Source organism: Hemiscyllium ocellatum, chromosome 18 (assembly GCF_020745735.1).
Source record: "Hemiscyllium ocellatum isolate sHemOce1 chromosome 18, sHemOce1.pat.X.cur, whole genome shotgun sequence".
Classification (NCBI taxonomy): Eukaryota; Metazoa; Chordata; class Chondrichthyes; order Orectolobiformes; family Hemiscylliidae; genus Hemiscyllium; species Hemiscyllium ocellatum.
This window is the reverse complement of record NC_083418.1, coordinates 33,113,774-33,132,551: the sequence shown is the minus strand read 5'-3', so window position 1 is coordinate 33,132,551 and position 18,778 is coordinate 33,113,774.

Below are 18,778 nucleotides of genomic sequence, written 5' to 3'. Positions count from 1 at the left end.
GTATATGTAAGGTATAGACAGGACAGATCGAATCCTTAGAATAGTATAAAGGCAGGAGGAGTACACTTAAGAGAGAAATCAGGAGTGCAAAATGGGGACATGAGGTTGCTTTGGCAAATAGAATTGAGAAGATTCCAAAGAGTTTTTACAAATACATTAAGGACAAAAGGGTAACTAGGGAGAGAATAGGACCCCTCAAAGATCAGCAAGGCAACCTTTGTGTGGAACCGCAGAAAATGGGGGAGATACTAAACCTGTATTTTGCATCAGTATTTACTGTGGAAAAGGATATGGAAGATACAAACTGAAGGGAAATAGATGGTGACACCTTGCAAAATGTCCATATTACAGAGGAGGAAGTGCTGGATGTCTTGAAACGCATAAAGGTGGGTAAATCCACAGGACCTGATAAGGTGTACGCAAGAACTCTGTGGGAAGCTAGAGAAGCGATTGCTGGGATATTTGTATCATCGATAGTCAAAGATGAGATGCCGGAAGACTGGAGGTTGGCTAATGTGGTACCACTGTTTAAGAAGGGTGGTAAGGACAAGCCAAGGAACTATAGACACAGTGAGCCTGATGTCGGTGGTGGGCAAGTTGTTGGAGGGAATACTGAGGGACAGGATGTACATGTATTTGGAAAGGCAAGGACTGATTAGAGATAGTCAGCATGGCTTTGTGTGTGGGAAATCATCTCTCACAAACTTGATTGAGTGTTTTGAAGAAATAATAAAGAGGATTGATGAGGGCAGAGCAGTAGATGTGATCTATATGGACTTCAGTAAGGTGTTCGACAAGGTTCCACATGGGAGACTGATTAGCAAGATTAGGTCTCACGGAATGCAGGGAGAGCTAGCCATTTGGATTCAGAACTGGCTCAAAGGTGGTGGTGGAGGGTTGTTTTTCAGACTGGAGACCTGTGACCAGTGGAGTGCCACAAGGATCGGTGCTGGGTCCTCTACTTTTTGTCATTTACATAAATGATTTGGATGCGAGCATAAGAGTTACAGTTAGTAAGTTTGCAGATGACACCAAAATCGGAGGTGTAGTGGACAGCGAAGAGGGTTACCTCTGATTACAACAGGATCTTGATCAGATGGGCCAATGGCCTGAGAAGTGGCAGATGGACTTTAATTCAGATAAATGCAAGGTGCTGCATTTTGGGAAAGCAAATCTTAGCAGGACTTATACGCTTAATGGTAAGGTCCTAGGGAGTTTGCTGAACAAAGAGACCTTGGAGTGCAGGTTCATAGCTCCTTGAAAGTGGAGTCACAGATAGATAGGATAGTGAAGAAGGCGTTTGGTATGCTTTTAGAGTATTGAGTACAGGAGTTGGGAGGTCATGTTGCAGCTGTATAGGACATTGGTTAGGCCTCTGTTGGAATATTGCATGCAATTCTAGTCTCCTTACTATCGGAAAGATGTTGTGAAACTTGAAAGGGTTCAGAAAAGATTTACGAGGATGTTGCCAGGGTTGGAGGATTTGAGCTATAGGGAGAGGTTGAACAGGCTGGGGCTGTTTTCCCTGGAGCATCGGAGGCTGAGGGGTGACCTTATAGAGGTTTACAAAATTATGAGGAGCATGTATAGGGTAAATAGACAAAGTATTTTCCCTGGGGTTGGAGAGTCCAAAGCTAGAGGCCTAAGTTTAGGGTGAGAGGGGAAAGATATGAAAGACAGCTAAGGGGCAACTTTTTCACACAGAGGGTGTTACGTGTATGGAATGAGCTGCCAGGGGAAATGGTAGAGGCTGGTAGAATTGTAACATTTAAGAGGCATTTGGATGGCTTTACAAGAAGGATTTGGAGGGATATGGGCCGGGTGTTGGCAGGTGAGACGAGATCAGGTTGGTATATCTGGCAGGTATGGATGGGTTGGACCGAAGGTTCCGTTTCCATGCTGTACATCTCTATGACTCTATGACTCTTTGACCTGAGAATAGAATAAGGCAACAAAGGACCGCTCTAGAACATCTTGAATAGAGGGGCAGTTCCTTAGATTTTACTTCCTCTTCAATCTTTGCTACTTTAACGACTTGTTCAGTTGAAGAGTAATAAGGAAATGTAACTCATTTTCACATGCATTTTTATTCAAGATTATGTAATGGAAACGTATTGATATTGGTAAAAAATAATTTCTCATCTATACTTTGTCAATTAGAGGGTACTCAGAAGTTTTATTATCCATTTAAACTCTATAAGGCTCACTCTTCATATTCAAGGTTTCTCCTTTGCTAGTCTCAATAATAATTCTAGTTTGCAGAGCGTGTGACTATACCAATTATTCTTGATCCTAGATCTTGCAACAGAGGAAGATGCTGAGGTCAGCACTTGATGGCATCAGAGATCAAACTATACCTTCACCTTCTGTGGGACACCTTATTAGTACCTGAAACTCTATAATCAAGGACACATCTAGACTGGATAATATGTTAACTTTCAGTGATATCAACTTATTTAACACCTCCCTTCTATCTATTTTTATCTTATCCAATATCTCTATGGCATCTTCCTCTTCTGCAACATTGTATTCGCAGGACTCCCAGAAGGTTATTGGTTTGAGGAACTTATAGCAATGGGGAAGGAAAGGCCAGAGAAGGATTTGAAAACAAGTATGCAAAGTTTACAACTGAGTTGTTGCTTAACCAAGAATAGGTTCACTGAGGTAAGCATTGAGGCAATAGGTGAGTGGGACTTCATGAGATTAGTGCATAGGGGGCAGATTTTAGTGACTTTATCTTCAGTGATAAAGGAGGGTAAATAAAGGGCCAGTCCTATTCTGTATTAGCCTCCTCTATTCCAAATAGTAAAACTTACTCACACTATTGAACTCACCCAAATCTCCTCCCCTCGTACAGCTGCATTCTCTGCTGGTCAGCAGTGCACAGAAATAAAAAACAGATAAAACACAGTGTTGTATCCAAGTACAAACTAATTTGACATAACCCATTAACAACATTAAAGAAAGAATTGATATCAGTTTAATCTTTGGATTTTCAAGACACAGGGAACAACTGTGAGCATCTATTAGACTGCATAGGTTTTAGCTAGATCAGAGTGTATTCAGCAACTACAAAGACTGCCTTACATCAATGCGCAGCCTCTGTGATCATCAGCTTTAAATATTTCAAGGTATGCCTGGTTTCCAAAGAGTAATTACAATGCTCTTGGCTGTCACCCTGTGATAATTTCACTCCTACTTTTATTTATCGCAGCTCTTGGGAATTGCAGATCATTTCATGTGATGGGTGAGAATTTCTAATCTCAGAGAATTCATAGGCACAGAGTGCAATGACATTCATTTGTGTAGGAAGCAATAGACTGTAGGAGTGCAGAATGATGCTAACCTTTTTGTCCAGGAACACAGCACTAAGGGATACTGGAACTGAAATGCAGACAATTGGTGTGTGGATATTTCTAAGTAAAAACAATGACTGCAGATGCTGGAAACCAGATTTTGGATTAATGAATACAGATCTTTTGGAAGAGCACAGCAGTTTAGGCAGCATCCGAGGAGCAGTGGATATTTCTGTCTTGTATCTAATGTCATTTATCATTTATTTGGTTATCAGAGGAGATATTTTTACTGTTTCTAATAAATTATACCTTTCTACTGCTTCAGGCGTGTTTAGATCGGAACCCAGAAGCCTTCAGACCAAAAATAGGAAAAGGAATGCTTGGAGAAATCAAACTGCGGCATAACAAAGGTTGCAACTGCAAACGTTCAGGATGTCTGAAAAATTATTGTGAATGTTATGAGGTAAGATGAAATTGAGTGGAATTTGCCTTTTCTCTGAATGTTCACCTTCCTGTAGTCCCCAGAAACTAAGGGCTGTAATGAAAATAGAAAATGTATGTATAAAGCGAAGAGAACATTTTAATATCTGGCATATGTACCCCTTAGAACTGCAGCATAAAGGATAAATAAGCACAAGTTTGAAAAAAGAAGTATGGCTGAGGTGTATTAATAGGATAACATTTAGTTAATGTGAAACACAGTGAGGGTGTTGATGTTTTAATTTCCTTAACGGAAGACTCGTAAATAATGTAAAGATTAGCATGATGGTGAAAAACCAAAAGGGAGAAATTCATCCAAATAAAAAAGCAACAAAGTTGGGACAATTGAGAAAAAGAAAAATAAGGATAAACATGGTAATAAGTTTGTACAGAAGTAGTAAGTTTGAAATTAATCCAGAACCTGTCAGCAAAATACACAGAGTCAGAAAATAGTCAGCCACACAGTGCCATTATAGAGCTTCTGAAAATCTGCTTCCAGATTTAACCCCCATCACAAGTATCAGCTTCTTTAACTAAAATAGATAACATATCTAAAATCCGAGTAATGGTATTCAGAACAGAGGCTTAGAATTTCAAAGAGAAAGATGAGAAAATGGTAAGCCTGGTTTATATGGCGGATGAGACCAAAGATGTTGAGACAAAGCAGTAATGGAAAGACACGTCACAGAGATTCTGGGTCACACTGAGGAGATTGAAGGTGTTTAACAAAGAACTCCCTAATTCGTGCTTGAAATCTTCTCAGTAAACGAGACTGGATCGTGATTAACATATTGTACATTGGAAACTTAAGACAATTCATGTAAACTGCTGTTTTAAATGAAAGCGGTTCCTAAGGCTGTGACAGTGATATTGAAGAAAATAAACAGATGTGTGTTGTATTTCTATAGTTATAGAGAAAAATTAAAATGGTGTCAGAGTGGTTTCCCAGAAAGAATGATTCTTCCAGGAACAAAGATGGGTTTAGAAAAGGAATGTGTGCTTGATAATTTAATTTTATGCATATGGAAGTAAAAAGATCTAGTGAATACAGAGTTTGGTGGGTTTGGGCATGAGGTGAAGGGATACTCTGCTCTCTGTTGTTCGAATTGCAGTGGTGAGGTGAGGTTTTACTGTCTGAAAACCAGGAATTATTCTCAGCACATCTATCTGTGGCAAGTAGATATCCCTGAATTATTTTGCTGCTGGGTTTGATGTGGATTGTGTGGCAGCTGCCATGAGCAACAGTGTGATGCATTCTCAACCACAGTATTTAAAGGGTTGACCCAAAGGTGGAATTTGCTGGAGTAGGGATCTGGAAGAATGAAAGGAGAAATTTAAGAATAGATTCAGACCCAACTAAGGCTATGACCCACTTTAATGATGCCTTCCTTGACGTACTGTTAGGGGCAGCGAGAAGCTACAGAGATGCTCTTCCTCAACAATAACTGCAAGGAAGTTTCTGCTGCTCCAAAAAGATATGGCTGGAGATAGTCCAGGAAGGCAGCATTGCCCCTGGGCTCCATAAGACCATAAGACCATAAGACATAGGAGTGGAAGTAAGGCCATTCAGCCCATCAAGTCCACTCCGCCATTCAATCATGGCTGATGGGCATTGCAACTCCACTTACCCGCATTCTCCCCATAGCCCTTAATTCCTTGTGACATCAAGAATTTATCAGTCTCTGCCTTGAAGACATTTAGTCCCGGCCTCCATTGCACTCCACGGCAATGAATTCCACAGGCCCACCACTCTCTGGCTGAAGAAATGTCTCTGCATTTCTGTTCTGAATTTACCCCCTTTAATTCTAAGGATGTGTCCACGGGTCCTAGTCTCCTCGCCTAACGGAAACAATTTCCTAGTGTCCACCCTTTGCTGCTCAGTAAAGATCAGGATATTTGTTATTGCTCATGCACCTACATGTTACTGTATGTATCACCTTCCCATCCATTCCTCTTCAATCACACTGCGTCTTCCAAGCCTACTCCTTTACTCCTCCCATCCACATTCATTGCAAGCAGATGCATCTTTTTCTGTCTTTGCACTTGCTCATATCCCTACCTATCCATCTAGCACTGTCATTGGCCCTCATTTTAATTACAATTGATACCTTTCCCTTAAAGTTACCCTTATCAAATTCACTCTATTGGGTTAACACATATCCTTTGACACTCATTGGTCTCCTCTTCTCTATTATCAAGGAGAGTTTAGAACAGAAAGGAAGCTGTATCCAACTGTCTAGTCCCTTGTTTGCGGTTTTATCCACATTCCGTGTCCATGGAGATGGAGCATGTGGTGTTTACTAACATGATAGAAGCCTTTAGAGATCAGTGATATTTTGATTTAATAAGTTTCCAATGTCCTTTTATAATTTAATCATTAATTTGTAGTTTTGCTGCCTCATCAGAGGCAGTTTAGCCATTCTCGCTCAAGGATAAGGAAAGAGTGCAAGATGCACCAATACCTCCTCCCCATCCTCACCCAAACAAAAGTGCTGTGGATCAGTTGGCATGATGGAAACCCTTCCCATTACTAAAGGGATAATGCCAGCTCTACCGTGACTGAATAAAATACAATGCCCAGACATCATACAGCAATAAACATGTCAACTTGATTGCAGCTTGACTAAAACGTGATCAACTTCAGAAAGTTGCATTGCACCATTCTGATCATGCCAGTACTAATTCAATTCTATGATAAACCTTCCCCACATTCAACAAGAAGAATATGCAAATGTGAATCGACAAATCCTCAGAGGAGCTGATTACTTTTTTTTAGATACTTTTATTCAGATACTTGCACTTTATGAGCAGTTAGAGAGAATTAGATTTTCATTTAGTAACTCACACTTCACAGGTGAACAAGAGCAGAAATTGGCTTGAGGGAGAGTTTACATTGAATAGCACAGTCCTTTCCAAGTTTTGCTAAGCTCAACACAATGCTGTACCTTGGGAGCTGTCAACGGGAAGGACTGTCTTTGATGAACATCAGTAATTGTGTGAAGTACTGAAAGGTCTTTCATGCACCTACAATTATAGAAAGAATGTAGTAATTTTTAAAGCATGAGGACCAAGTTTGCAATGATGTCTTCCTGCATGGATAGAGTGACCAACTCCATGGGGCATCAGTTGCTGCTAACAATTATGTTCATGCACACATTGATAACAGTAATATATATCCAGCATCATAGATATAATGATATCTAAGCTGCTGGATATGTATTACTGTTTATAGACATTCTTAATGTAGATTAAACTGCACTAGTTCACAAAATGCTTAGAGTGGACATGGAAGTGGGAACTCCACTTCAACCATTTATCTCCTCAGCACTGACCTATTCCCTCAACCCAAGAATGAAAGTCCCACAGGCTGCCTACTGTCCTGAAGACAGAGCCTGATCCTACTCATTGCTGGTGGAGCAATCTTTGGAAGGGTTCTCATATGCTCCAAAACTCAGGGGCGAGGAGTGAAGAGCTTCTAAACTGTCACAGCAGGGGTGTGAGTAATCTTCCTCTACCTCTGCTCAAGGCACAGAGTTGTATTAGATAGGAGCAATGGGGAAAAATAGCTATAAACCTTTGTAGCTCACTAGCAATATGTAAATAGGCACATGAGAAAATGTAACGTTGTTACATTACCATTCTTTGTAGGATCACATAAAATTCACACATTCTATGTTCTACCTTCCATGGCAACAATGTCTCCTCTAAGGCTGTGTACAATCTGTTCATATCAGTGCATCCCTGTCTATCCATCTAGCACTGTCATTGGCCCTCATCCTAATCAAAATTGATACCTCTCCCCAAACTTATTCTTATCAAATTCACTCTATTGGGTCAACACATGTCCTTTGATGCTCATCAGTCTCCTCTTCTCTATTGCATTCAAGTGGTTCTCTTTATAGAAGGATCTTGTGAGCAGCCTGCATACACAAGTACAGAAAGTATTGGTGACAATTTGTCTTTTCACTTCCTAAATGATAAATGGGAAGACATGAAGTGATTGGAACTAATGGATGGAAGTGTAATAGGTCGTTTGCAAGACTACAATGTGTCAGTGGCATGGGTGGGTGAAAGTGATAAGAAACAGAGTGGGCATGGCATTTGGGCTTAGTGTCTTGGGAGGTATGGTTTTAGTATCTTCGACAATGTCTAGGGGAGGTGGGTTACACACTTGTCGGGGTGGAGTGCATCCTTCTCCAACACCCCCACCAGGAGATAGCCCCTTTCTTACCAAGCAGTAGTCTGTGTAGTGACAGTTGACCGGTTGGGGGCTAGCTTTGCCTTTCCTGTCACATGTTAAATAGTAAGAATGGAAATGAGGCCCTGAATTGACCCATTAAACAATCATAGAAGGGTCTCGATAAATCATAGGTGAGTGCTCTGTCTGATGCCTTTCCACCCACAGTAATAAGGGTGATATGGAAAGGCCAGAAAGGCTGTCAATTTTAATTTACCAGCCATCCCCCACTCCCCAACCTTTAAGTACATGGAGGGTGTCCAGTTATAAACTCCAGTCCCAATTCATTCCATTTGCTCCCTCCACAGGGATTGCTAAACTTGCTAAGTGTTTCCAGCATTTAATGTTTATATGTTTAATGTTTATTTAATCTTCAGCAACTGCAATTCTTTATTCTTGTGCTACTGAAAATGTTTCCATTTTTATTTTCTTGTTATTTAAATATTTAAATTATATTGAAATGGACATTACATCATGTCTAAGACACTTTTAATGAAGGAAATGTGTGGCTCGCTTTCCAATTTGAACAAGTACCATCCTGTCAACTGCCTTTTCTTAAATTAGTTCCCTTTTAATCGATAGTTTGTGTGAAAATACTAGGCCAAGATGGAGTCAACAATTTGTTGACTATGTTGTTTAAACAGTAAAAAGTGAGGTCTGCAGATGCTGGAGATCAGAGCTGAAAATGTGTTGCTGGTTAAAGCACAGCAGGTCAGGCAGCATCCAAGGAACAGGAAATTCGACGTTTCGGGCCAGAGCCCTTCATCAGGAAAAGGCTGATGAAGGGCTCTGGCCCGAAACGTCGAATTTCCTCATCCTTGGATGCTGCCTGACCTGCTGTGCTTTAACCAGCAACACATTTTCAGCTATGTTGTTTAAACATCCAAGATTATGTAATGCTCAGAAATACAAATGGTTTAATTTTCTGCATTTCATTTATTAAATGCAAATGGAATTTTCTGTGTTGTACTTTCATGAGTAGTCATTAAGTGGGACATAATTGATCTTATTTATTGTTTTGCTTTTATTTTTGGTCAGGCAAAAATAATGTGCTCCTCTATTTGCAAGTGTATTGGATGCAGAAACTATGAGGAGAGTCCTGAGAGGAGGACATTGATGAGTATCCCTGACCACAGTGATATGAGCATTTATCAGCCTAGGACTAAACTTTTTCCAGAAATATTCAACTACAGAAAGCAAATGAAAGTGAATAGGGAAAGGTAATTTTAAAAATAAACCTTCTTTTCCCATGTCAATATTCTATTCTTCTTTATTATATTCAGACTCTTAGGGTACAGTACTACAAATCATAGCAGCCCTCCGAAACCCTAGTCTCACCCTACTCTTCATGCCTAACTCTGGTTGGAAACATCAACAGGCCTTTGACAGCTGAGAAATAAGGAGAAACTGTTGAAGATTCAGGCCAAGGACATTTTCCAGCAAGTCTCTCCAGATATTCATTATGGCTGATTTTCCTTTCCCTATCATGGGGCAGAGAAGCCAACTTGGTCTGTATAGTTTAGAATTAAAATTGAGCTAGCAGAAAAATAAAAGATGAAGTTTTGAATGTTATCAAATGGTACCATTCTGAATAAAAAGTCAATATTTTGATTTGTTTAATAGGAATGGATTGGTGCCTGACAAATATTCCCTATAAAGTCTCCATTAATAATTTTCCATAAGCAAACATCATTCTAGTTCAATGTTTTTCATTTACATGTCAAGTGTAAGGTGCTAATATAAAATCTTTGTATTCATTTCACTGATCTACTATTTAGAAATTTATTTCAGAATCTCCCCGATTACCCTGTAGATTATTGAGCAACATAGTGCTAAAAATGTTAAGCTTGTTCTCAATCTCGGATGAGTCAGAGTCATAGAGATGTACAGCACTGAAACAGACCCTTCGGTCCAACACATCCATATCTACCAGATATCCTAATCTAATTTAGTCCCATTTGCCAGCATTTGGCCCATATTTCTCTAAACCCTTTCTATTCATATACCCATCGAATTGCCTTTTAAATGCCGTAATTACACCAGTCTCCACCACTTCATCTGGCAGCTTATTCCACACAAGCACCACCCTCTGCGTGAATAAGTTGCCCCTAAGGTCCCTTTTATATCTTTCCCCTTCATTCTAAACCTATGCCCTCTAGTTCTGAACTCCCCCACCCGAGGGAAAAGACCTTGTCTATTTATTCTATCCATGCCCCTCATGATTTTATAAACCTCTATAACGTCACCCTTCAGCCTTCAAAGCTCCAAGGAAAACATTCCCACCCTATTCAGCCTCTCCTCATAGCTCAAATCCTCCAAACCTGGCCACAGCCTTGTAAATCTTTTCTGAACCCTTTCAAGTTTCACAACATCCTTTCGATCGGAAGGGGACCAGAATTGTATGCAGTATTCCAAAGGTGCCTTAACCAATGTCCTGTACAGCTGCACCATGACCTCCCAACTCCTCTACTCAATACTCTGACCAACAAAGGAAAGCATACCAAACGCTGCCTTTACTGTTCTATCTACCTGCAACTCCACTTAAGGTCTCTTTGTTCAGTAACACTCCCCAGGACCTTACCATTAAGTGTATAAGTCCTGCTCTGATTTGCTTTTCCAAAATACAGCCCCTCACATTTATCTAAATTAAACTCCACTTGCCACTCCTCACCTTATTTGTCCATCTGATCAAAATCCCGTTGTACTCGGAGGTAACCTTCTTCACTGTCCTCTACACCTCCAATTTTGGTGTCATCTACAAACCTACTCAGTATACCTCCTGCGAGTTGTCTAATATCACGGATTTTCAGTAAAGATGATACAAATGCCAATGAATTTAAGGACAAAAAGAAACCTCAACCATCTATATTCAAGTATATGGGCACAATCCAGAGATCTTGACGAGAAAGTGCATTTCTTTGATTATTTATGAGGAGAATGTTGGGTTTGGTTCTGAAACACGGTACAGTAATCTGCTAACATCCACTCTAAACACTGACAGGATGAGTGGTGACTTAGACATTAACTGGCATCCATAGAAGCATGCTCTATTGGCAGAAAATTTTGGAAAGGAAAAGAATTATATCTGCCATAAAGTCTGGGATGTCATAGGTTTTTCCGAAAGTATTGATATCAAAATTTGGTCTTAAAATTGTGAAAGCATCATGTTATTCTGTGGCTGTGCACACTAGGGTAATCTGACACCATCCACAATGGACAATTAACATTGCTATAGCACATGGCTGATTGGGCATCTATCTATAATTGATGATGCAGTGAAGCAGAACTAATGATATTTAGAATACCTGGTCAATTCATTTCTAAATTTAATAACTTAATTTTTATTTTAAAAAAGATGCCCTTTGAACCTCTGAAAATTAGACAATAGGAATCTGGACAGAGCCATGTGCTGACTTTACCATAAAAGGTAGTTATTATTGGACATAGCCCTGTAGTTGGAGGCAACAAATATTCCATGGCGAGTAGTTTCATAGTGCTATGAAGGCAAAACCTGGAACAAGTGGTCATTGGCATATCAAGCTTAATTTGACTGAACATTACAATTATGTACTTTTAGTGTTGCTAACCCTTATATCCAGGGCGTTTCTCTAATGTAAATAGTCCTGGAAGTGGTTTCACAACTTAGAAGCTTCGCAATTACAGATCTAATACTTAATAAGATTGCATTTGTTTGAATGCTGTAACTTTTCATTCAAAGGAGAGACTTTTTAAACTGACATGTTCATGTTTCTGATTATTTTGTTAACTTTTTTGTATTATTGACAGACATCCTTTTACTTTTGTTACTTGGGACGTCATAGATGCTACTTGTGGCTGTCTCTTGGCCCAGGCAGAAGAGGCAGAGAAAGCCTATCACTCTCTCTCCATTGCAGAACATATGATCCTCGAAGAATTTGGCCGTTGCTTGGCACAAATCCTCCACTCAGCATGGAAATCAAAAGAACTGCAGTGTTTGTGAACTTTAAATTCTCTCTGTAATAGATAGCACTTTGTAACATTTATGTGCAGATACTTGGTTCCATCTCAGCCTTTCAGTCCTCAATTTGTGAATTGTGGTTTTGACATTGGGATAAGTATTCCTTTTTTATTGGGGATAGTCAGTACTCAAATTTACTGCTAAAAGATGTTTCTTCACATAATCTCAGTTTTAACCTCAAACATTTTATGAAAAGATGTGATGTTGGGAGCTTATATTAGGGCTGTATTCCTCTGGTTACTATGCTATTTGTAGAGGCCTTATAAAGTGTATTTATCAAGATTCTATAATGTTACTGTTGCTATCAGATATCTGCTGAATGAATTGTTTTAGCATTTGACTGCACATACACAAATGGGAATTTGGCAAAGATGTAGTTATAATGTCTCTACAGAAAAGAAACAGAAAAATCAATGAAAATAGTTAGTATTGCTCTGACTATAATGTTGCTGGTAACCTTGTTAAGTTTTAAAATATAATTCAAGCTGAGTAAGTAGTATTGATCCCTCAAATCCCCTTCAACTTTCCCGCTCAGCGTGCAACACTGACATGTCCCTGAGAGACACCAACATTTATGACAACCTCCATAACCAACTTACTGATAGAAACATGAAGAGAATAGCCACAGAGTCATGTCAGTGCACATGCACTAAAATATTGCAACAAATTTGCTTAAATAGCATTTGAGCAAGACAGACTTTAGAAAAAAAAGTCACCGTAGCAATAGAACTATAATGAACTTTATTCCTTGGTTAGGGAGGGGAACATCAGCTAAGATTCTTAGTTCTGATTGTTATTCCTTTGATAGCAAATGCAAGTGTATGTTATTGTCAGCTGAGGATAGTATAAAGCTGAGCAACAATGCCTCACCAACAATACTCTCTTGTTATCCAAACTGACACATCAATAATGTGTGAGGGTGACTGTGGAAATGCAGACCTGACAAGAGTCTGTATCTTCTGAACAGCAGGTGAAGAAAACATGAACACAAAATTAGTGTAATTGTTTTTGAAAATTTGGGACAACCAGTTAAAATTATAGTTGCCAGCAGCACTACCTTTAGTTTGAAATTAAAAGTTGAGATAGTAAGCTGGTTACAATATTCAGCTTTCCCAGTAGCTCATCAACTGCTCACAACATTTTAGAAGTTTTAGACTGAAACAAGAATATTACAATAAAACCCATTGGTTCAAATCTGCTTGCAGTATTACCAGGGACATATTTTAACACAGTTATACCATTTAGAAATTACAGCAAAAGTGACGACTGCAAATAAGCTGAGCAGGTAACTCAATTGATTAATCCAGTGCTCAGTGTGGGTCCAAGCAGGGAATCAAACGGTCCCTGATTCAATTCATTCAGGATGTTGAATTCAGCTTTCTCAGGAGACATTGCCAGAAGTCCAGCAAGCTAGGGAAGAGAGAAAAATACACAGATTTATTGCTATGACTCTTGCAATCAAATATATTGTATGGAGAGTAGGATAAAGATCCTCTGCAGTACAATCCATGGTAAATATCATGTTGACCCTCATTGTCACGAAGAATGAGTATTTGGCTGAGACACGGATGACACCTATGAAACATTTCTGCTCAGGTCAGCTTTACACTCATAGTAATAAAAACTTGCAATGATAATCTTTTTTGAAACACTCTTATCCATAGAAAAAAAGAACACATAAAATCAACAACATAATTGTACCACATCTTCAGTCATGCATTTTATTCTGTACACCCCACAAATATGTGCAGTGCTGACAATAACAAGAAGCTCTCATTATTTGTGGGAAATTAACTTTATCTTAGTGCTATGCCCAATGCATCATTTCCTGTTAACAGGCATCCTGTGAGATTTCTGAAGAATGGGGTATAAATTAGGAACTAAAATCAGAACAGTTATTGACAAGTAACAATTTGTGGCTTGTGAATTTTAAATTCTTTAATGAAACAGCTTTTAAATTATTTATTAAAAAGTATTTTACATTAATTTATTGACAAATGTTTTAAATGAATTTATTGGAACAGATTGTAGATAAATGAATTGAGGGAAGTCTTTTTAATACTTCATGGAAATTTTACAGTACATTTATTTTTAAAAATTGATATCGTTAAAGGATTACTTAAATGATCTTTAATTCATCTTAATCAATATAAATTCCATGATTAATTTTAACTTATACAAATAGATATTGTGATTCCATACCACTTGTATTTATCTTCTCAAATAAAATATTTAGAACAACAAAGTTGTGTCACTTTAATTATAATGTGACTAATAAGCATCCCAATTAAAAGGAAATCATTGCCCATAGTGATCACATTGTTTCTTTGAGTTAATCCTTTCTTCTTCTTTCATGGGATGTGGGCATTGCTGGCAAGCAAAGCATTTGTTGGCCATCCCCTAATTGCCCTTGAACTAAGAGATATGCCTCGTCATTCAGAGGGCAATTAAGAGTCATCCACACTGCTGTGGATCTGAAGTCATAAGACCAGGCGAAGAGAGCAGATTTTCTTTCCAAAAGGACATGAGGGAACCAGATGAATTTATGCAACAATTGATAACAGCTTCTTGATCATTATTATTGATATCAGCTTTCAATTCCAAGTTTATTAAATTTAATATGAATTCCATGAGCTTCCATTGTGGGATATGAACATTGGTACCTACAACATTAGAGCCTGGGTTACCAGTATCAGTGATATTACCATCTTTCCATCATCTCCTAATCTAGAAGGGAAAATAATCAATATTCTTCTGCCTGATTTCTATGCATCAGTCATGGTCATAAATCCTGTACACAAATACTCCAAAAGGACATAATCATCTGTAAATCCCACCAGAGTCAAAAAGTATGATGCTGGAAAAGCACAGTCGGTCAGGCAACATCCGAGGAGCACGAGAGTCGACGTTTCGAGCATAAGCTCTTCATCAGGAAGGATTATGCTCAAAACATCAACTCTCCTGCTCCTTGGATGCTGCCTGACTGGCTGTGCTTTTCCAGCACCACACTTTTTGGCTCTGATCTCCAAACTCTGTAGTCCTCAAATCTCTCCCGTCAAATAGTTCATCAAAATCATTGCCTGAGTCTTCTGTCTGTCTTTTGTCACTGCCTTTGTCTCTTAAGTATAACTGTGCCTTTTGTTCCAGGAGTCTTTTCATCCCTATTCTCTGCCACAGTCTTTTCCTGATCTTTCCCTTCCATTCCACTTGTTTCTCTGTGCACACCTCTATGGTACAACATAGAAACAGAGAAAGTAGGAGTATGAGTAGGTCATCCAGCCATTCGGGCTTCCTTCACTATTCAGTATGATCATGGCTGCTCAACTAATTCAGTCCCTATGCCTGCTTACTCCACATACCCTATGATTCCTTTAGTCCCAAGAACTTGTAACTTCTTCTTGAAACAGTTAATTTTGGCCTCAACTGTACAGAATTCCACAGGCTCGCCGTTCTTCAGGTGAAGTTTTTTTTTCTCTCATCTTAGTCCTAATGGCACCCCTAGACTGTGACCCTTAGTTCTGAACTCACTGGTCATCGGGAACAGCCTTCTTATGTTTACTTTGTGTAGTCTTGTTAAAATTTTATAGGTTTCTAGGAGATTCCCTCTCTCATTTTTCTAAACTCCAGTCAATATACAGAGGAACCTCGATTATCCAAATATCAATTATCTGAATATCAGATTATCTGAAGGAGATCCCGAGGTCCCAATAAAAACATTACGTCTAAGAGGTGTTTTAACCCTGATCGTGTCTTTTGTTTACAGGTACAATGATTAAAAACGAACTCAGCTCACTGAAATGCTGTTGAGAACAGTCCTGGAAAGTCCAGGCACCATTTCTAAATGACTGACCTCTCGCCCCCTCTCTCTCTCCCCACACTTTCCCTGGAATTCTACAGAAGAGTGAACCCTAAACCCCCCTTTCCCCAGACAATCTCTCCAACATTGTCCTGTACAAAGGTGGAACCTGTCAAATTGTTGCAGTAAAAAGTTGTATGTGTACGGGTGCATGTGTGCTATTTGGACATTTACCCCTCAAAGGCAGCAACAGTCTGACTGTTGGTGTATAGTCCAGCTGCCCCGGGGGAGGGGGGGTCAGCCGGGGGTGCGGGAGGGCGTGAGGTGGGCGGGGCAGAGGTGGACAGGATTGTGGGAAGGGGTGGGACTGGATGGGGTTTGGAGGGGCAGGGTGAAAGCGGGCAGGATTGGGGTCGGGGTGGGGGTGGACGGGGTTTGGGGTGGGCAGGGGGCTGGCGCACAGTGTGCTGCTGCCCAGTCTTTTGCACAGGGAGCAGACTCCACAGAAATGTCTGAACCCCAGAGGAAATTAATTAACCAAACAATCAATTATCCAAACAAAATAGTGCCCGCCCATCTTGTTCAGATAATCGAGGTTCCTCTGTAATTCTAATTGATCCAGTCTCTCTTCATATATCAATCCTGCCACCCAGGAATCAGCCTGGTATACCTTTGTTGTACTCTTTCCATAGTCACAACATGCTTCCACAGGTAAGGAGACCAAACCTGGACACAATGATCTAGGAGAAAGTGAGGACTGCAGATGCTGGAGATAAGACTCGAGAATGTGGTGCTGGAAAAGCACAGCAGGTCAGACAGCATCTGAGGAGCAGGAGAATTGATGTTTCGGGCAGGCGCCCTTCATCCTGGTGAAGGGCTTATCCCCGAAATGTCGATTTTCCTGCTCCTCGGATGCTGCCTGACCTGCCGTGCTTTTCCGGCAACACAATCTCGACACGATGATCTAGGTGTGATCTCACCAAGGTACTGTATAATTTCAGCTAGACTTTTCCACCTCCCATTAGTTTTAAAGAAGAATAATTTTGGATGTAAAACATTAACTTTGTTCTCCTCATCACATCTGCTGCCAGACTTGCTGAGTTTCTCCAAAGGTTTCTGTTTTTATTTCACTGCCCAAGTTCTCCCAAATCACATTTTCCATTTTCCTCCACTCCATCATTAGCGTCTAATAATTTAGGAGTGATAGCCATGGTCTCTGGAATTCCTTCTCAAACAACTTCACCTGGCTCCATCCCACTCCAATTTCACAAGTCAACAGCAGTTGGCATTTACATTTACTTACTTAAGAAGGAAAGCATCCCAAGGCATTTCACAGAAACATAATCAAACAGGGATTGACCTAGAGCCAAAGAAGATGTGATTCAAAGCTTGACCAAAAGTATAGGCTTTAAAGAAAAATCTTAAAGGATGAGTAAAAAGGCAAAGATAAGTAGAAAAGGCAAGGAACATGAGAAATTAAGGCCTTTTGATGTCCTACATGGGTAAAGAGAATAAAGGATGGTTAAGATGCCGGAGGTAGATTGGCCGGTTGGAGATTTGGAGGTGGTTACAGAGATATCTGGAATGAAACCATGAAGAATTTTTGCATGAGAGTGAAAATTTTATGTAGATGGTAGCAGGATACTAGGAGTCAATGTGCATTAGTGAACCAAGTTTGATATGTATTCCAATACAGGCAGCAGAGTATCGTATGAACTTGAAGTCACTGGTAGAGTGAAGGTTTTTTAAGATTAGATTGCCTACAGTGTGGAAACAGGCTCTTCAGCCCAACAAGTCCACACTGACCTTCCGAACAGTAACCCACCCAGAACCATTTCCCTTTGACTAATGCACCTAACACTATGGGCAGTTTAGTGTGATAGGTGGACCACAACTGTTCACAAATGTCCTAGGTGTGGTCTAACTACTACCTTGTATAGCTTTAGCAAGACGTCCCTACTTTAAAATTCCATTCCCTTTGAAATAAAGCCAACATCCTACAAAACTTTCTTAATACTTCTTGAATGTAGCTTTTTGTGATTTATGCACAAGGATTCCCAAATTCCTCTGTGCTGTAGCTTCCAGCACTCTTTCTCAATTTAAATCATTTTCAATTCCTCTATTCTCCCTGGATGCCAAGTGCATAACCTCACATTTTCCTGCCTCATATATCATATGCTAAGATTTTGTCCACTCACGTCACCTGTCTATATCCCTCTGCAAAATCTCTGTGTCATCCTCAGTACTTGTCTTCACCTATTTTTGTGCCATCTACAAACTTGATAATGGTACATTCATTTTCCTCATCCAAATCACGCATATATATTGTAAATAATGGTAACCCCAGTACCCATCCTGTGGCATTCTACAGATTGTCAATTTGAAAATACACTCCCCCTACCTCGCTTATCCCAATTTTTTGTCTATTAGTTAACAAATTCTTTACCCAGGCTATTATACTACCTTCAACATAAGCTCTTTTTAGAACAGCCATAATTTCACTGAATGCCAGAGCAGCTTCGATAAACTGAATGGTCTACTTATGCTTTCCCCCTCAGCACTCTGCTCTCCCCACCCCCCTCCTCCTACTGTTGCATGAATGCTGCTCCCTCCACACTCCACCTCAGCTCTGATGAATATTAATTTAGACTCCAAATGTTAGCTTTCTCTCCCTCTCCCTAAATGTTGCCTGACCAGCCGTGATCGCCACAAGCCAGGCAGCATCAGAAAGTGAAGAAGGTTTACACCCGGAATGTTGACTTCTCCACCTCCTGAAGCTGCCTGGCTTGATGTGTTCTTCCAGCCTCCTGCTGTCTATTTTGGATTCCAGCACATGCAGTTTTTCTTTGTCTCTAACTGATGTGTTCTCAGCATTTTTGTTTTCAGAAGCACTACTTCTGCTCTTATGTTTTATGATTTTATTTCCTTAAGTCTCTAGAATGATGACATTTACCAACCTAAATGACCATATC